The sequence below is a fragment of the Arvicanthis niloticus genome, chromosome 16 (assembly GCF_011762505.2).
Source record: "Arvicanthis niloticus isolate mArvNil1 chromosome 16, mArvNil1.pat.X, whole genome shotgun sequence".
NCBI lineage: Eukaryota > Metazoa > Chordata > Mammalia > Rodentia > Muridae > Arvicanthis > Arvicanthis niloticus.
In genome coordinates this window covers 66,139,512-66,159,772 of record NC_047673.1, presented here as the reverse complement: position 1 = coordinate 66,159,772, position 20,261 = coordinate 66,139,512, and the positions used below count along the sequence as shown (strand labels likewise).

General features: G+C 37.6%; 1 protein-coding gene and 1 pseudogene across 3 annotated transcripts in view; both read left to right on the top strand.

Annotated features, from left to right (window-relative positions):
- Nucleotides 1–20,261, top strand: part of Pld5 (phospholipase D family member 5) — a 307,810-nt gene that overhangs the window by 3,451 nt on the left and 284,098 nt on the right. The window lies entirely within an intron of this gene.
- On the top strand, nucleotides 12,751–13,143 carry LOC117722025 (small ribosomal subunit protein uS8 pseudogene; annotated as a pseudogene).

Below are 20,261 nucleotides of genomic sequence, written 5' to 3'. Positions count from 1 at the left end.
ACTCTGCGTGTACATTTGAGAAAATTGTAAGTTTTGGTTGCACTCAGAATATTTTCTTACTTGTTATGAGTGAGGCTTTTGGTGCTTAAAACAGTGGTTCTTAACCTTTCTATTGCTGTGACCCTTTAATACAGTTTCTCATGTTGTGACTTCCAACCACAAAATTATTATGTTGTTGCTTCATGACTATAATTTTGCTACTGTTATGAGTTGAAATGTAAATATGTGATATGCAGAATATCTGCTATGTCATGACCTCTTTGAGGGACCCACAGGTTGAGAACTGCTGGTTTAAAGTGTTTTGCATCCTGTTCTGTTTCAGAATTCCTACAGCTTGAGAGAGCAATGGGGTTGGAAAGCAATAAAAGCCTTATTTAGTATAGTATTCTAGTATTTTCTTGAGGGATATTATGAAATGTTATGGTTTAGCATATGGGTGGGAGCCACCCCTGGAATCTCCCTAGGTTGGGTCTGTTTGAAGATTTTGATTGTTTCAGAGGACAGTGTGACATTTGGTGTCATTTGTCACTGGATTCTGTTCTTGAACTTTCTGCTATAGTTTTCTGTTGGGGAGAGGGTGATATGAGTTTGTTCTGCTCAGTTGTCTGTTTTATGACAGCAGTGTGAGTTTCCAGGTTATATGGGTGAAGGGGAAACCTTGCTTTGTTCTCTGGGTAGTCCACTGGGTCTTGTTAACATGGTTGTAAAAGAAGGTTCTAGTTAGACAGACCTGACCTCAAATTTCACTTCATTTTCAGAAACAGAGACAACTATTGGTGAAGGGCTTCAAGTCATACAGTCACATTTCAAAAGCTAAGCAATTGCAAAGGTCATTACATGGGGTATACTCTCTCTGTATTTCAGAAACAGATGTCCTATATGTGTCAGGCAGACTTTTTATTGCCCTCCTCATCTGTAATAGCCGGTAGGATTCCTCCTCTTCTGAGTCCACCTGACTGGCAGAAGGAAATGCCAGTGCTGTTGTTCATTTCCCCTATTGCCATGGAAGCTTAGACGTTAAGAGAATCTAGAAGCTCCTGAAGCTTCTACGCACAAGTGATGCATCTGTATAGCACAAACCTATTAACCAAAGAAAGTTTCATGGCAGAGGTTCACTTGAAAGGGATGTAAAAGAGGATAAGACAAAACCCAGAAAGAAGGAAGTGCATCTTTTTCTAGCTCTCCTTAGGACCACCATGAAGCACTCAGTGTATTCTTAGGACTGTGTTAGATGATCGTTCCCTCACCTAGAGGTAAAATGACTTCTCTGGTCTTTGCTGATCTCTGCCTAAGCATGTCTACTCCTCGTGGTTTTTACATTTAGCATCAGCTTGCCTGTATTATAATCCTATCCTCAAAGCATATGGACTTTTGGGCCGTTAAAGATGCTTCTTGTCTTTGTCTGATTTTCTGGGAATTTGACTCTTCCTGGCCAGTGGCTCTTGGCTTAACACCTGCCTGATCATTCTCATCTGGCTTCTTTGCCTCTCTTGATCTCTGATGGCCAATGCAAGTGAACCCAGATCTTTATAGCTGTCCCTGATTCCTGTTTCCTTCTTGGCTTGTGCCAATGAGAGAGTTACAAGATTGGTCAGGGAATTTCTTTAAACTGGAAGGAGAAAGATGAAGAGGAGACTGGTGATGAGTAAATGACAAGGGACTGGCTCTGTTGGTAGAGGGCTTGCCACAAGCATGAGGGACCAAGTTGGGATCTTTAGCACCTACATGAAATCTCAGAGCTGCAGTATGTATCTGTAATTTCAGAGCTGAGATAGATGGAGTCAGGCAGATCTCCAAAACTCACTGGCAGTCAGTCTGGATGACCTGGCGAAGCTCCAGGCTCACTGTGTGGCTCTGTCTCAAAAAAGCAGTGGAGGGTGACTAAAAAAGATACCTGTCATTGACCTCTGGCTACAAGCACACACCCTTCCTCTTACATGTCTGTACAAAACGCAAGCACATAAACACACACACACACACACACACACACACACACGATAATTTCTAATATTCTCACTTAGAATAAGCATTGTATCTTGGTCTAGTGTCTTAACTTAAAAAAAAACCTGTCTCCTCTAAGTGTGTTTTTTATACCTGCTTTAATTGTTTGTGTTACCAGCAAATAGTAAATAAATGTCAAGTTCACACTTGCCTCCTGCAATGAATTATTCACATGGTGGGCAAAGAATAGAGCAAAATTGGCCACTGTGGTGTAGACTTGTGTTATATAATGCCATTAATGTCCTACAGAGCACACCCATGGAAGAACTGTGCCCCACTGAGCCAATCAAGTAAAGCATGGAGACATAATTCAACCCCAGGGGATGAATCTTTAAAATGCTCCATTAAAAAGCAACCAAACGCCGAGATTGGCAAACCCTGAAGGACAGTGATGTTCACCAGGATTAGTTCCTGTGATTTTAAATAAACGAAATGGAAAATCTGGGCAGAAGTAATGTTCTCTGCCTCTCTAACTCATCCACCGAGAAGGGTACATTAGGTGTCTCAAGGGCTCTTTCTAATGGATATTAGTGGGTCCATATATTGCCCTTGTCCCCACCACAGTTAACATGTATTTTGCACTAATGGACTTCTCTCCCTAAGGATCAGCACAACAGCTTGTTTTGAAGTTTTGTTTTCTCTGACTTTTATTGGGTATGGCTTATTATTGATTATTGAATTTAACCATGGTCTGTGACATATCACATTCAATACATTGAATTTGAGAAGCTCAAGATGATTAAACTGAAGCTTTATCTTCTCATCTTTATAGCAGTAAAAAATAGCAATTTCTGATTCGTATTTCTAAGTTTTCCTTACAGACTTCTGTGTCTATCTCAGGCATACACCTGTAGAACAATTTTCAATATTTCTATTTTAGCTTGAAGGTTCAAGAGATCCAATAATGGTTTTTAGCCTCTAGCATATGACAGTAGCAATCGTATGTTCTCATACCAAATTGACAGGAAAATGGTATGCAGGTAGAATGGTGTGCCAAAATCTTACCCCAAAAATATCACCTGAGCTGGCAACATCTGGGCAGTGAGTTAGCTGGAGTCTATACCTTTGCCATTTGTGCTGTGAAATCTTAAGATGCAACATAAACACCCTGGTATAGTAGAGGTGTCAAACTGCCATGCTTAAAAATACAATACACACCTTCTAAACAAAAGGTACGCAATCGTTTCTCTCTTCCTCATTCTTTTCCCTTTCCTTTCTACTCACCTCCTTTCTCTCTCCTTCCTCTTATCCTCTTTCTTCTTCCAATATTTTCTCTGGCTCGTCATGTAATCCATTGGTCCTGAAACTCTCAGTGTAATTCAACTTTTAAGTGATTCTACTGTTTCTGCCTCTCTTGCTCTGGGGTTACATGTTTGTGTCACAAGGCCCAACTTTATAATTTTTGTTTGAACCTGGAAAGATTAGTTATTTTTTTTTAAATCACAAATCTAGCCCTTAATTTAAATGGAGACTGTGGCAAATTTTCCCAGGTAGCCCTACCTTCATTACAGCATTCACTCTCATCTGACCTGTGTGTAAGATTCAAACCAAAGATGGATGCTATGACCACTGGATGATAAATGTGCTGCTTTATTCTCCAGAACATAGAGAGCCTTGTAGACACGGTATTTACCTGCAGTGAGCTGTGGCCACTGTTCTTCTCCCAGGAAGCTGTGAGATTAGATCCAGAAGTAGCCTGAAGATTTAGATTGGGAACATGGTACCCACTGACACAAAACCACCATTAATAATCTCACCATGGAGACACAGTTGCTGAGATTCACTTTTATGTGAAAAACAATGTTTTTCTGTGAGGTGAGGGCTTCAATTCAACAAGTATTACCTGAAATATAAACTTGTTGAACCTCAGTAATATGCAAAGACTAGGCTAGGGTACTTTTTTGCAACCTGTTTATAGTTTTATAAGTACAGTTACAATATGATTATAGTTTTGTGACTAATAAAGAAAAAGCAAAACAATATAATACTGTTGTCAAGAGAATCATTGTTTAGAATGGGATAAACTACAGTTCAAAATAAGTAATTAATACTCTTAGATGCTGATAAAATAACTTGACAAACTAGTTTCTTCCAATAATATAAAATTTAAACAACATTTTATAATTAATTAATTTTAAAATTATAATTAATTAATTAATTTTAAAATTATAATTAATTAATTAATTTTAAAATTATAATTAATTAATTAATTATAAAATTATAATTAATGTAATTTATCACATTATCAAGACTAATAGAAAAAGATATATCTGTATATCGGTATCTGTGGTAGTTAGTTTTAACTTTTAACTCAACACAATTTAGAATCACTTGGGAAGAGAGTCTCAATGAGGAGTCTTCTAGATCAAGATGGCTTGTGACATATCTGTGGGAGATTGGCTCCATTACATTAATTCAGGTGAGGAGGTCCACCTGGTGTGGAGAGAACCATTCTCTGGTTTTGGATGTTAGACTTTGTACGAGTAGAGCAAGAGGAGATGAAAAAGAGAAGCATGCATGTATCCACTTCTCTCTGCTTCTGTGTGCAGACGTGGTATGTCTAATTGTCTCAGGATCCTAAACTCTTGACTTCCCTAAAGATAACAGATGGAGAAAAAGTAATGCGTTTGATTATTTGATGAGATCAAGTATCTAAACATGATAAAATTCTCAATGAGAAATAAAAAAACAACCTTAATATTCTGATAATGAATTTCTTGGAGAAGAATCCATGTAACGGTGAAACATTAAGAATTATCTGCCTAGATTGTGTGTGAGATGCATAGATCATGCTTCTATTCACCAATGCATCAGAACTCATAGGCAATGCAACCAGGCAAGAAAAAGAAATAAAAAGTATAAAAATTAAAAAGAAAATAATAAAAAATTATTGTTGCCAGATGATGTGATTATCCACATTTGAAAATCAAAGATTAACTATAGATATCCTATATGAATAAATAATTCTACTGGATTCGACAGGTAACACAATCAGATAAGAAAAAGACACTTAAAATGAGAATTTTAAAAGGAAGTTATTGGTTCTTAGGGGACAGTGCAACTGTGAACATCAAAAGTAAGCTGCAGACATATTTAACAAATTAGCAATGTCTTTGGACTTATCATGCTCACTGGATTAAAAGGTCATTTTGTAAAATTAAGTACTAAAAATAATTCCCAAGTAAAATTAAAGTTGGTATCACTTATATTGTCATAAAATAACAAACACTAGGAATAAGTTTAATATAAAGGCTCTTTTTAAATCTTCCACCAGAAGCAATTCCTAATTAAGATCTCAGCAAGTTTGTCTGTATATGTATGCAAACTAAAGTTTGTATGGAAAGCAGAAGTTTGAGAACAGACGAGACAATGGTGAAGCAGGAAGAAGACTGATTGTAGACATCATCACTTGTAATAAAGATGGATTCACTTACTCAGTATTGTGGCAGTGTGTATGAAAATGGCTTCATAGGCTTATGGATTTGAATACCTGGTCCCCAGTGGGTGGCACTGTTTGGGGAGGTTTAGGAGGTGTAGCCTTGTTAGAGGAAGTGTGTCACTATAGGGGAACTTTGAGATTGTAAAGACCAAACATGTTTGCTGCAGCCATGACTGTCTCCTGCCTTTCCTCTGCTTCGCCATCATGGCCTCATATCCCTCTAGAACCATAAGCCAAAATAAAATCTCCTATAAGTTAATGTGGTCATAGTATTTTATCACAGCAGCTAAAAAATAATAATATGAGTATGATCCTGGCACAGGATGAACAGATGGATTGATATTTGTGAAATGTAGGAAAAGATCTATGACCAGCAACTGTCAGTTGAATGTGACTTACAGACTTTAAGTATCAACTGAAACAATGAAACTCCTAGAATCAGTAAGAAAAAAAAAAAAAAAAAAAAAAAAAAACTTCATTAACTTGAACCAGAAAAAGAGTCTTAGCATTTTTAATAATCACAATGTATTAGGATAAATAAACTTGACCACAGTGAAATTACTCACTTTATCTCTGGAAAATTACATTTAGAAAGTAAAGGCAAGTCACATGCTAGAATGTTGTATTTTCCATTTATACTCTCACAAAGGGTTCATATTCAAATTTATAGAGCACCTACCTACAAATCAGTAAAAAACATACAACCCAACAGAAACTTGAGTATGGCATTTGAAAAGGAACTTAACAAAACAGTACATCTAAATAACTCTTGTCACCAGATATCAAGAATATACACTGGTTTGGTCTTATACCACATAACCATCAAACAGCTAAAATTAAAATGATAGACAGTATCTAAAATGTTAATGAAAATAAAGACCATCTATACTTCAATATCTCCTGGTACAACTTTAATACATAGAGCAATTATAGAAGACTGCAAAATTAAGTGTATGCATATCTTGTGAACCAGTGATTAGGATTCTATGTGTGTATTGATTACATGTATACTCATGTACACCAAGGATAAACAAAAATATTTATTTAACCACTAACTTAACAGCATCCAAAAAGATATATCTCCAATATGCATCCATAGCTGAGTGACAATGTAATTTATTTGTGTGAAAAGGGATGACACATGTATGTTTGTTGCACATGCATGTGATACTGTAAATGCCTCATTTAGACACAGTAGTAGTGAGAAAGAGAAGTCACATACAGATGGTACGATTCCATCTGTAATGACAACAGACAAATCTTAGTTAGGGAGATAAAATTTTAATGACCACCTTTGGGGCTTAAGTGAGTCTTAAGGGAGGAGTCTGCACAGCCAGTAATGTTTCCTCTTTTTTGAATAGTGGTTATAAACACAGATGACTCCTAAATTCACTTCCTTCATATGGCCTCTTCCTGGGTCCTTTCCTCAGTTCAGCCTGCCATGCTACCCTGTGCACATTTTAGAGTTCATTTGAGTTGAGTGTTTATTTACCACCTCTACTAGAGGGCTCTAGTAAATTCTTACTAAGCTCTCTACAGGAGCTCAGTGAACTGGCACTTGAGCAAAGATACCTCTGTACTTGCTACATTTTTGTCAACTTGACACAAACTAGAGCCACTTGGCAAGAGTAACACACAACTGAAAAGTTGCCTATGTCAGATTGGCCTCTGGTTATGTTTGTGAGGGATTTTCTCAATATCTAGTTGATGTACAAGAGCCCAGGGCACTGTGGGTTGTACCATCCCCAGATAAGTGGGCCTGGGATCTCTAACAAAGGTAGATGAGCAAACCAGGTACAATGAGCCTGTAAGTAGCCTTGTTCCATGGTTTCTGCTTCAGTTCCTGCCTACAAGTTCATGCCTTGACTTCCTCTGATAATGGACTAAGTATTAGTCAGGGTTCTCTAGAGGAAAAGAACCAATGGGATGAGTATTTATATTCAGGAATTTATAAAATTAACTGTGTAAACATAGTAAAGCAAACAAACAGCTGAATCACACCTAAGAGCCTGAGAACCCTATAGTTGCTCATGGTAGAGGCTGACTGCTTCAGGAGTTGGAGTCCTACAGTGATGGTCTGCCTCAGCAGTTCCAATCTGATGTTGAGAAACTAGATGGTTTTTTGAGGGCTACTGCTCCTTAGCCCAAGATGGAAACCTGGAAGTGCTGGTTCTGAAATCAGTGAAGGAATCAGCAGTGAGTAAGTAAATCAACTCAAGAGGCAAGAGGGAAGGCCAAGCAAGCAAGAACCCAGTTATCCACCTTATTTATTTGGACTGCTATGAGAGGGTGCCTGAATTTGGGATATTGGTATTAATTCTCCTAGAAATCTGTATTGGAATTGTCAAAGAAATCACAAGAAGTGTTGGAAGAATTAAAGAGGCACAGATATAAGACATACCATCAATTAAGAGTTTTAAGGTTTTGGTGCTGGGTTATATGTTGAGTGTCTTAGGAAGCACTTTCATTTGTTGAATGCCATGAATGTTCCAAAAATTCCAGCTGGCATTATGAAGCCAATAATGAACAGAACAGTTTTGAAAAAAATCACTGAGTTGGAATTCTGCCATGTTCAGTTTTGTTTGTTGGACCCAAGACATTGGTATTGTCTCAATCTATATTATCAATATTATTATTGATCATCACTAGGTGCCAGTACCTGCTTGTTACTAACTTCAAGCTATGAAAGATTAAGATGTATACAACTAGTCTTTTCTCTTGGGTCAGTTATGATTTAATTGTCCTTCAGAACTCAAATGACATTTCCTAACCCATAAATCTAAAGTCTGGATGGGTGCCTACATTTGTTGGATTTTTAAAAATGCTGTCATGTATTTGACAAAAGCAGTACAAGATGGGAAGAGCTGGTTTTGCCTCATGGTTTTAAGAGGAAGGCGTGGCAGCTGGGAAGGCATAGCAAGCAAGCATAGCTCTGTGGTGGCTGCAGTGTGAAGCAGGTGGTCATGTTGCATCTGTGGTCATGAAGCTGAGAGAGATGAAGGCATTTCAACTCACTTCCTCTTCTCTTCTCCCCTTTCATCCAGTCCATAAACATAGTGTTGTCAATATTTAGGCTGTGTTTTCCCTCCTCAGTTAAATCCCCATAGAAACATCCTCACAGACATGATCAGAGGTATATCTTCAAGGAGATTCTCAACTGACAGTCAAGATTAAGCAACACAGCTCCCTTGTCTTATCCTCCAACACCTTGACAGGCATCAGTTACATCACTCAGCAAAACTCTTAAAAATTGCCTCATGGTCTATCTTCTTTTTGGTCACTTGGGAAAAACCCAAGCATCTGGCAAGTTTTGTCATTGTAGCATTGTTAATTTTTTTTCTTTTTCATGCTTATTGTCCAAAATTAAGTCCCAGATGCCCACATTCAACAGCTCCTGGAATAAAGAGAAATGGCATTTATTTTTTGAATATATTTTTAGGGAGATTTATCTTTTTTCCTCTAATATTAATTTGTCCAATTTTTGTTTATATTAGTAGAATTCTTCTATGTTTATATGTTCAAAATGATTTGAATTTTGTGTATATATGTGATACAGGTCCTTGTATGTGTATGTCTTTGTGTCAGTATGTGCTCTTGAGTGCTGCCACCCATAGATGCCCAAGGCATTAGATTCCTTTGGAGGTGGGGTTATAGGTGGTTGTGACCCACCTGATGCTGGGAACCCAATTCGGGTCCTCTGCAAGAACAGTACACATGCTTAATTTCTGAGCCAGCACCTGGTGTTTCTCTGATACTGGAATTATGAACCAGTTTTTGTTTGTTCCTTAAAGTTTTTCTGGTTTGGTCATTGGGGGCCAGCAGATTGACTCCTCTAATCCTGGGACAGGCTTGCATCCTTTCATTTTGAAACTGTTCCTTACTTTCTGATGTACCAGAGTTCTCCAAGCTTGTTTTGTATTTTCCCTACTCCTTCTTAATATATTCTTAGAAACTTTAAAAAAAATAAGTATTATTTGGTTTAACTAAGTCTAATCTCACAAGGCTTCAGCAAGAGAGGTCTTCAGTTACATAACATTTCTAATAAAAGCTCAATGTACATGTCCTGAAGAGGCTGAAGCATCTTTACTTAAACTGATTCTAGTCTTTAGTGTATATATGCAAGCTGATGTAAGCCTGGGGAGAGTATAATATTTAGAAAGGAGGAAAAGTCAGGACACTCTTAAGTGATGGGAAAACGGAACACAGGCACATACACATGAATCATAAGACAGGATGGAACACTAGATACTTTCTAGTTTTAATTCTGTCTTTTTTTTGTAATTGGTAAATGCATAGAACATGTAATTGATAGTAACCCATAAAATCCTAAGTGAAGCTCCATAGCTACAGAATAGCTGTTCTAACTGTATAGAAGTTCATTGAGCTGGATAATGTTTATATCATAAAAATTAAATAATAGCAGAGATTCCAAGTAACACAGTGACTTTATGGTGTATCTCAAGGTGTGTGTGTGTGTGTGTGTATGTGTGTGTGTGTGTGTGTGCTCATGTACATGTGTATATGCCTGCAGTGCATAGATGTATTTATGTACTTTTTCTGTTGTCAGAACATCAACCCCTACCTGTGAGACTTAGGATCTTTATGAAGCATTGAAGAATAAACACAGGGCTGTATGTACTAGGTAAGAACTCTCCCTCTGAGCTGCAATCCCTAGCCCTGTACTTGGGAATTAAATTCCTCATTCATATTTCCTGTTTCCTAAGTTGGCATCATTCCTCCATCCTCCTTTTTAATGCTTAGAATGTTTGGTCAGGGTACAGAAAGGGGGTTTTCAGTGATCATGTGTCTTCTTGTTTTTTATGTTTTGAGTTAAGATACTGACATCTGAGCTTTGAAATTTTCTTCAAAAACTTAGCTTAAGAACTTCTCAATGCCAACATTCAAAACCAAGAGAGGATCTCCAAAAGACCAAGAAAAGACATGGAAAAAAAGAGAAAGAACGCTCATGAGATAAGCATTGAACTGTTTGTGTCTTGTAGCACAGCACAGACACTGACTTTTGGTGGGGTGCTTCAGGAGAAGAAAACCTTGAAGAATGACCTTTATGTCAGTTTCCCACCCAGTTGTAGGATGCTTGTCTTCCATTCTGCCTTGCCTATAAAAAATGGAGTAACAGACAAGTCCCGAGGCTTTGCAGAAAGCAGCATGAAGAGTGGGTTTCATATCCCTGCCTGTTTTTGCTTAGCACAGATGAATTGGAAACCCATCCTGTGAGTGGGAGGAAGAAGAAGAGACTGCAGGTTCCTATGGCTCCGGGGGAACAGAGGATAGGTGATGGTTGCATCAGTACTATAAGGACTTCAGCAGTGAGCTATGTGCAAGGAGACATTCAAAACAGGCAGCCACTGGCGCTCTATGGCTTCTCCATGGTCGTGGATCTTATTTTATGAGACTATTGTTTTCTGTCTTTCGTTTCAGGGAAGTTTTCACTAGGTTTAGAATAACTGTCACAGAGTTGGTAACAAAACCAAGGAAAGATTGATATGCTTGAACAAAATAGGAATAGTAAGAAGACCATATTTAGGCAGAAGGCTTACAGATGGCAGTGAGCCAATGGGCATGGGTAACCTAGTTGCCTTCCTTAGGTGTTTATTTCCTGTGTCTGAATGGTGAAAAGGAGGGGTATATGCTTACCATCATATTAGCTTAGAGAGCCTCTTGATATCAGACAGAAAGCTTTGCAATGTACTTGATCTTTTCACTTATGCATTTAATTTTTGTGGTTTAAAAATATATCTCTTTAGTTTAGAAACCAGCTAGCTATTGGCTAACAGATATTTCTGTAAGATTGCAGATCGGTATTGGAAAAAAAATGATTAAACAAGTCTTCCTTGATAACATTATTTAGAAGGAAAATGTTAATGTCTTTCATGGAGGGAGAAAATAATTCCCACAATCATTAATTAAATTTAATTCTCACTAAAACAAGTCAGTCAGTGCCAAGTCTGGTTTGCATGCTTCTACATTGAAATAAAGATAAATGCTTTTGGATAAACTACTAACTTGTAGTTTGAGCTGTTGATATAGAAAGACTTTTGGAATTGTATCATTGTAGTCAGTAGGCTTATTTAAATGAAAAGGAGACCTGATTTAATAGTTGCCAGACATACTTTCAAGATTAGTCATCTAGTTTGAAGCTATACTAGGTGTATAGATTTAACGTGGCCTCAGTATTTACTTCGACAATAATCCACAAGGTATAGACACCCACGTGGAGAATATGACACTGTTGGCTGTCACCAACACTGTGACAGCCCACTAAGTATCTACCCTAAAGACATATTTCTTCCTAAAGAAATGGTGAAGCCAACTATTTCTTTCTTAAACACAGGAGCAGCAAAGCTGCCTTCACCTGTAGAGGGTAGGAAGCCACAGGCCGGAGTCGCTGATGTGTGACATCTAAGATTCAGATTCATGTGCCAGGATTTCATAAATTGCTTCATTGCAGTGATCTCAGGATTGCTTGTGAAAATTCCCGACCAACTGTACTAAGCAACTGTGTTGTTCTTGTACCTTTCTACATTTACTCATGTTTTTCTCTAAGTTCTTACATATTTATTTTTGAGACAGGGTCTGGTGCTATAGCCTTGACTGTGTTACAACTCAAGTTACTTCTGACTCAACCTCCCAAGTGCAGGGATCACAGGCAGGTGTCACTCCATCCTGCTTGCAGCATTTAAAATTAGGAACAAAGTTATCTTAGTGTTAAGATTTTTAGTGACCAGGCATCCAAAGAATTTCAAGATACTAGCTTTGCCAGGGATCACTCTTCTAATTCCCATAGCTGGGTAGAGTGATAATGAATCACAGAGGCAGCCTGGCAAGTCAAGGTAATAGACCCTTGCTATAAGGATAATATGCCCAGCTGCCCGCAAAGCTGTGGAGGCACCTACCTGCCTATGTCTCTGCTGCTTCCTCTGCTGAGCACAGTGGCTGCACTGTGTCACCTTCCTCTTGGCCATGCTGTTCTGCTATTTACCCCTTTTCAGACTGGGGTCTGAGGCCAGTACTTCAATTCAGTCTGCTAACTGATGCTGTCTTACCAGAATTGAATTGCTGTTTCCACTGATGTTTGGATTTTCTAGCAATGGTGCTTTACAGAATCTCTGGAATCTTCTGAGGAAACCAACTACTGTCTCCATCTCCATCCCCTTCTTAGGACCAATATCTTTACAGAGACAAATCTTCTGGTAGAGCCGAGAGGCAAGAAATACATCTCCCCCCCCCCCCCATAACTTCGTGTGTTTGCCCCTCCTACTCTCTTTCTGCCATCTTCCCTCGCTGTCAGCATGGTATGAATGAATGTTCTGGTGGATGCTCTCAAGAGCATCAACAATGCTAAGAAGGGAGGCAAACACCAGGTCCTCATCAGGCCATGTTCTAAAGTCATCGTTCGGTTCTTAACTGTGATGATGAAACATGGCTACATTGGTAAATTTGAGATCATTGATGATCACAGAGCTGGGAAGATGGTTGTGAACCTCACAGGCAGGTTGAACAAGTGTGGAGTTATAAGCCCTAGATTTGATGTTCAACTCAAAGACGTAGAAAAATGGCAGAACAATCTGCGCCCATCACGCCAGTTCGGTTTCATTGTGCTGACAACCTCTGCTGGTATCGTGGACCATGAAGAGGCCAGACTAAAACATACCGGAGGGAAAATCCTGGGATTCTTTTTGTAAATGTAAAGCATAAATAAAAAGCCTTCGTGGACTGTGAAGAAAAAAAAAAAAGAAATACATCTTTCTTGAAAGTGGCTCTCAAGTGCCAGGGGCACATCTTGACCTTACATTTCTGCCCTCAACCTTCCCAGGGTGCATCAGTTCCTTGGAATCCACCAGTGCTTCATACATAATCCCCTTCCCTGGTGGCTCTGCCTAGCAAGTTCCTCTTCGTTGTCTGAAGTCTTTATGGGTAGCAAAGGTAGATGGTTCAGGAACAGGATAGCATCACTACCTGGTCTCACATCCCAGAACCTCACACTACGCAATAACTGCCATGCAATTTAATGTCCCCAATATAGACTACTAACACATGCATGCAACATGCATATCAGCCTCTTCCTCTTTCACTGTTTCACTTCCTAACTACAGTGATGTGCAGAGTTGAGCAATCTCCTCCACTATGGGCTTCTGCCATGGGCTGTGCTGCCACAGACCCCAAATCAACAGGATCAAATAACCATAGGGTGAAAGAATGAGGCAAGAAAACCTTTTTCTTTTATTAAGTGGATCCTGTCTGGTATTTTGCAGTAGAAAAAGAAAGCTGACTAGTAGAAACAAACTAAAGCACAATTAGTCAACTCAATAGTTTATTTTTTAAAGGAAGATGTCTTCGATCCATAAGAATAACTTCATAGTAATGTCAATTTTATAATTTTTGATTCAGATATTATTATGCTACATTTAATCAAAGTTATAATTTGCAAGAGATATTTTGAAGTTAAGAATGATTTAAAAAGTTAAATTTTCAAAATCCAAATAGGGTAACTTATCATTTATTTAGGGAAAGTGCTCAATACTTTATTTTTTTTTAGAGTTAACAATCTAAGATAAAAAGTAAGCTTAAGCAATGAATTGGTTTTAGGAATATCTTAGAATTTATTTTTATAAGTCACATATAAGAGATGTTTTCATGGATCTTACAATCATCCTCTGAGTATTCACCTTGTTTAAACTGAAAACAAATTGGGGATCCTTCTGGCTTCGTGCAGGGATGATGATACCAAAGGGCCCTGTGGACTGTAAAATCCTAGAGTTTGCAATGATGTACAATTTGAGTTTAATGGAACCCGTAAGGATGGTGAATGATACCAGTATCTGTCCCTTTGAACTCAGAAAAGTCCAAAGAAATCAACTGAAGGCAGATAATGCCCTTGATTTTGACAGGAGTCAAAGGACCACCTTGATTACTTTTGAAAGGCATCTAAACATTCAGTTCATTTTGTCTTTTTTTTTTTTTAATGTCAATGGGACTTCCTCTCTCTCTCTTTTGGTATATTTAAGCTTTGATTATCTTACATCTGCAAATTATGTAAAAATCATTTCCTATTGTTTTATGAGAAAAGAAATGCCATCTATTTTATTACATGCAAAAAATGCACACTAGAAAATAAAAATGTTTTTCTCTACAAGAGAATGTTCTAGAAAACACTAGAAAAATGTTCTAGAAAACACTAGAAAATAAAAATGCTTTAAGTTTTCCTAATGCTGGCATATTTAGTCCTGTTGTAATTTCAGGCTCATTGCTGTGATAAAATGTCCTGACATGAAGCTACTTAGAGAAGAAAAGGTTTGTTTTGCTTACAATTCCAGCTTACAGTTTATTTCTGCAGGAACATCAAGGCAGGAATTTAAAGTGTAACACCCATAGTTAACAGCAGAGAGAAAATAATATATATAAATCCAATAAATGGGTTCTTCTTTGGCGGACTGTTTTCAGCCAGGTTTCTCCTCTCATACATGGCTGAGGACTGCCTCCCTCTCCCAACCTAGGACTTACAATGGACCCTGTCTTCCTGTATCAGTTATTGGTCAAGATAATCTCTCATTAAGACTCTCTTCCCAGGCAATTCAGGCCAAATGAAGTTTATAGGTAAAGCCAACCAGTGTAAGCCTTAACTAAGCAAATACCCAAATAAGGAAGTCTTAAATAATAAGAGAACCTGTTATATCACATAAAAATTTTGTTGGACTGATAATTCAGTAGCTTCGCAGCAAGGTTGAGGTTTCTGAATTCTTCATCTTTCTACCGTATCCCAACCTCTAGCTGTCCCAGATGAGAAAATGCCACCAGTAGTATCCTTGTTGAGAAAAACATTAAAGGCTGGTTTACCACCTGACTTTATGTCCCTGGCCAGAGCTATACAAGACCATTTCTAAACTAATTGTTAGGAGGGGAAACTACGAACCTTTTATCCTAGGCTAGTGGCAAGGTGAACTTCTTTAAATGCAGGGCTTGTAAGAACATCCAAACTGGGAACCTCTTCTCAATGAAGATGGCAGAGAGACTAAGGAGATGATACAGTAACTTAGAGGTTCTTTATGCTATGCTTTATGCTTTTATCTTTCTCCACCTCAAATTGTCTGCAAAAGTTAGGAGATGCACAAACCTGCATATATACATGAACATATACCAGTACCTACAAATAAGTAATTATATATGATTTGATGGATTACTTATAGACATCTTGAGGCCATCTTAAATAATAACAAGAAAATATATCTTATATGTAATAATGCTATGTGACCTATTATACTTTTAGTATTTGAAAAATAGCGGTTTTACTATTTACTATTAGAGTATATAATCCTATTGTGTTACTATTCTGCATCAGACTCTTGTTCCCTGATCTTCTTTAAGGGGGGCCATATGTGTTCTTGCTTGCTACTGGATAAGGGGTGTGATCAAAGTATTAGCTTTCCTCTGTTAGATAACATTCTAGACAATGGCTGTCAAGGCTGTTAGCCTAAAGGCAGGCTCAGAATTTCAAGTGACTGATGATGACTTATGTTTTGAGTGTGTTTAGTTTGAGGTTCTTGGGAGGTAACAAGAAACAGGTTTTGGTTTCCAGTAAAGAGCTGGAAGTATGCACAAGATTCCAGAAGATGAGGATGTAGGAGTGGTCAGCACAGGACATATGAGATGACTCAACTGCTTCATAACATCATAGTCTAAATCTTTCATAGTTGACCATAGCTTTCAAGTCTCACCATCTCTATGCACAGTGCTATTAAAGTTTGAATACCTTCATTTTCAATTGTCCAATTGATTTCATTCAATGCAATTCATCATTCAATGACTACCTTCATTGACCAAACATTAGAAAAATAAATCTTTTATGTTTATCCCCTGCTCCCCACCCCCCAGTACACAATGCGTTCTATAGTTTAAAAGATGCAATATTGGAATTTTTTTCCTTGCCTTAGTCCTCAGCAATGCAGATCTCTCAATCCCAGTAAGAAATGTTTGGCCTCAAGACAAATAGAGGACTGTTTGGCTTACTCCATTTCTATTATGAACATTTGTGATTAAGAATGTATAGTGTCTGTCTCAATGAAATAGAAGGATAGTGGGCCCTAAGGAAGACTGTAATCATGGGAAAGCTAGAAGAGAGAAGAGAGACTGTTAAGAGAGTCATGAGTTGAGAGCAGCAGCTAAAGCTATGGCCTGACGTGTGCTGGTGTGGTGGGAGGTGATTCCTTGAGCAGCTCAAGGCTGTGTTCTGAGACTTTTCATAGCTCCTGGGAAGGAGAGAATTTAGGAGGTGTAGGCTTGTTGGGTAGACTTGAGTATCTCTCAAACAAAAAATAATTCCTTCTGTTCTCTTTTAATGTTGCCCATGAAGCAAAGAGGGAAAAAACAAAACAAAACAAACAAACAAAAAAAACCCAAAACAAGAAACAAGCCTCAATTCAGTTTACCAAGTCTTTGATAACTGTCAGTCATTAATCTCTCTTATTGGTAGTTAGAAAAAGACAGGGAAAGAAAAATCTAGAAGTAATAGTTTCCCATGTATGATACAAATACAAACTTTCTTCATTTTTATATAAACATATAGTCTGCCTTCTGTATTTTTGGGTTATAATTCATAGATTCAACCAACATTGAGTCAAAGGTACTGAGGGAGAAAGTGCCGGTATGAACACGAAGACCTTCCCTCTTGTTGTCATTGTCTTCTAGACCCCCATCTGTGACACTTATAGTTCCTCATCTTGTGGTGACACTAACCATAAAGTTATTTTGTTTGTGCTGTTTCTAACTGTAATTCTGTTACTTTTATAAATAAGTAATGCAAATATCAGATATGTAGAATATCTGATATGAAACCCTCAGAAGGGTCATGACCCACAGGTTGAGAACCACTGTCTCAGACACTGCACTGTGACAACTATCTATGTCACAATCACATTTATTAGAAATGAAAAACCTAGAGATAAGTAGAGAGAGAGAGAGAGAGAGAGAGAGAGAGAGAGAGAGAGAGAGAGAGAGAGAGAGGAAATTTGAGGTTAAATGCAAATAGGACACTTTAAAGGATTTGTCATCCATGGACCTTGATGCTGAAGAGAGTCTAATAATGAATCATCTGAGACTACCCAGATGATATAACTACTAGCTATATTTAGGTTTTAAAGAAGTGAGCTGACTTACTGTTAAATAACACTGTGATATATAGTAGGCATATGGATTCTAATGTTAAAGATTTATAGATGTAGATGCAGATAGAGAAAGAGAAGATACAGATAGCAAGGACTTTTCTATACTTTTAACATAGTTCTTTTATTAGTACATTTTACCTCTCAATTCTTTGTATGTTTATATCTATTGAAGTTTCTTCCCAGAAATTGTCATTATTTCTGTTAATTTATGTTTTCTGTGGAAACTACTTGTTACATGTAAAAGCCTAAGAAAGAAGAAACATCCAAACATCTCCCTGAGTCATTCTCTTGCCCATGTTAGTGAGCAACTCATACATGAAATAGCTTATCTCTTCAAGGACTAGAGTTGGAAATAAAAGAAGAGCTTTTAATGTTCTAAAAATAATACTCATTAAACACTGAAGAATATGAGTTTGGTGGCTTCTCCCTGTAAACTTAACTAGTGAAGAGTCTGAGGCAGGAGGATTATCATGAGTTGGAGGCCAGCCTGAATTGCAATGTGAAACTGTGTCTCAAACAAGAACAACAAAACAAACAAAAAATATAAATTATTAGTGAAGATACAGAGAAATGAGATTTTTCTTTGGGGGTGAATAATTTATAACCATTATTGTCTAATAACTTGATGCCATACATCAAAAGTTAACAATGCTAATTCTTTGGCTCTCAAGTCTTTCCCTCTTCCAGTCATTTACTTAATAGTCATGTTAATACAAGCAATGGTCTTGATCTCAGAGGTGTTTTACTGATGATGGTCAACTCAGTGGCTGTGCTGGGCCTCGGTTCTTGTGAGGAACCAAGCAATAAGCCATCCACATATGATCTATTTTTAAAATTCTAGTTGTGATGAAGAGGCAAAGAACAGCTGTGGAGAGGGGAAAATACTTGAAAGCCATTGGGGAAATACCCTCAAGAATGTATTGTTAGATTAGCGGCAGTCTTAATGGAAAGAGGAAAGGATTCAATATCCTCCAGCAGGGACTTTCAAATGAGCACCAGTACTTCTAGGCAAGGGAATATAACTGAACGGTTGAAATAGTAATAGCATATGATTTCACAAATTAATTTTGATAGTTTTTAAAAAGAAAACAGTCTAATGTATTTTGCATATTTTTATAGCTTGTCTGAATGTAAGGCTACATTCAACATAGATGAAATAAAAGGAAGGATATATTCCCAGATACTAGCAATGCTTATTTCTGAATAGTCAAATTAAGAAAAAATATGTACTCTAAAAGCACCACAATTTATATGGATTGCCTCATAAAAGGAAGTTTTTTAAAATGTTATTGAACTATTCTTTTAAACTATAGCCATTTTTTTTTCCACCCATGAAAAAGCCCCACAAGGACAGCCACCCTCTGCTAAATTTTCCAATTATTTTCCAAGACCATGGTATGTGGTACTTTATAAATAATTACTTAGTGAATAACTATATACAGGTGCAAAAGAAAGTATTTATTAAATACTCCTTCGTATGCCAAGTGTCAGTACTTAAAATATATGCTATCCCAATTAGCGTCTGCAGCAACAGCTTGGTAGGATGAAATTTTTTCCTGACCAGCAAACAGGCTTATAGAAATTAGGTAATATATTTAAATAGATAAGGAGGGAAACTGGGACTTAAGCCCCAGCCTATTGCATTGGATGGTAGGTCTTAATTTTGTCACCCCAGCATCAGCACTACTTTGTCCCAGCTCCTGGCAAGTCTGTGGAGCATTTTCACACACACACACACACACACACACACACACACACACACACACACGATGTGACTCATAAATAAATAGGTTTTTTTTATAAAAGAGAAACATCTTTTGGGGTATTTTTTGATAATTTGAATCTAAGAGGTCATTTCTCTTTTACTAGCAAGAATATAATATGTTAGTCAGTTTCTTATTTTGTGATAAAATACTGGATATTATCAACTCCAAAACAAGAAAGAGATTTGGAATTGGGGTTGTGGGTCAGGGAGAACAGTTGCCTAATGTGTCCCTAGGCCCTGGGTCCAATCTCCAGCTCTGCATAGAGTCAGAAGGAAAGATATATGTCTACAGCTCATGTATTCAGACTGTAGCTTGGCCCTATTGCTTTCCTACTGTGTGGTGGTACAGCTCTTCATGACATCCAGGAAACAAGGAAAGAATAGAAGGGGCCACTTTCCCCATGTCCCTTGGGCCAACACTCTTCATATGACTTGACTTTCCCCTTTAAAGATGTGATTCCCCAAGCTTCTGCCTCTCAGGAGCATCAAGACATGTTTGGTTTTTCTGTTTGTTTGCTTGTTTGTTTTGTTGTTTTGTTTTTTGTTTTGGTTTTTGGAGGAGCAACAAGGTAAGACCAACTCCACAAGACATAGACTTTGTGGGAGGGTCTATTTCAGATCCAAAATCTAATAATACAGTATAATGAGACCTAATTTGGTGTAGGTAAATATTAAGAAATTATTAATAGTTTGTAAAATGTGACAGAAGAATATAGTTTTAAACATGTCAACTATTTCTTAGGATTATTTGGTAGATGTAAAACTGGGTTGGGATGGGGTGGAAAGAGAGTGTGTAGCTTAGTGGCAAGACATACTTGACACACAGCATGCCCGGAGTTCAACACCTATGCCCTAGTTTGTTTTCTATTGGATTGAT